This window comes from Galeopterus variegatus, unplaced genomic scaffold, assembly GCF_000696425.1.
Source record: "Galeopterus variegatus unplaced genomic scaffold, G_variegatus-3.0.2 Scaffold662, whole genome shotgun sequence".
Lineage (NCBI taxonomy): Eukaryota > Metazoa > Chordata > Mammalia > Dermoptera > Cynocephalidae > Galeopterus > Galeopterus variegatus.
The window spans coordinates 219,041-219,935 of record NW_007726773.1 but is presented as its reverse complement, the minus strand read 5'-3'; positions in this window follow the sequence as shown (position 1 = coordinate 219,935).

Sequence of the window (895 nt, the reverse complement as noted above, 5' to 3'; positions counted from 1 at the left end):
GCCAGTGATCTCACCAGCACACACCACTGACTTGGAAAGGTTTGGTGGTGAATCTATTTGAGTCTTGTGTTTATCCTCTAGTTGAAAAGAAGGGTGGCTTTATTTCTCTCTTTCTTTCCTTTTTTCTTTCTTTCTTTCTTTCTTTCTTTCTTTCTTTCTTTCTTTCTTTCTTTCTTTCTTTCTTTCTTTCTTTCTTTCTTTTTCTTTCTCTCTTTCTCTCTTCTTTCTTTTCTTTTCTTTCTTTCTTTCTTCTGTCAAAGACAAGAGGTAATCATTAGTGATTCCTGCTCTCCCATTTTGAGGTCATTACTATGTTATCCAAGAGATCAGATTTCCACAAAAGAGGAATGATAGTAACACAAATAATAATTGATGCCATTATTAAGTTGCCTGACACTCTCCAAGTGCTTAGACACATCATCTCATGTATTCCTCACCTTATCCCCTTCATTCATTCATTTAACAATATTAAGACTTTGAAAAAAAAAACCAACTTCGAAGTGTCCTATGCACTGGGGATATTACAATGTGCAAACATGCATTCTGGTGGAGAGAGACTGTCAATCACAATCAAACAAATAAACAAGATAATTTTGGATAGTGATAAAACTTTTGAGAAAATCAGGATGCAGTGACATGACAGAAAGTGACTAGGAACAGAGAGCTGAAGTTGGTGGGTCTAGGAAGGCCTCTCCAAGGAGATGACATTTAACAGGGACCTGGACAATGAGGAACTGCAGACCATACAAAGATCTAGGAGGAAAGCTTGCTGGACAGAGGAAAAAGGAAATCATCAAAAAAGCCCCAAGGAATGAGTTTGGTGTGTTCAAAGGACTGGAAGGAGGCTGGCGCGGCTGGAACCCAGTGAGCGAGAGGCGAGTGAGTGGAATGCACT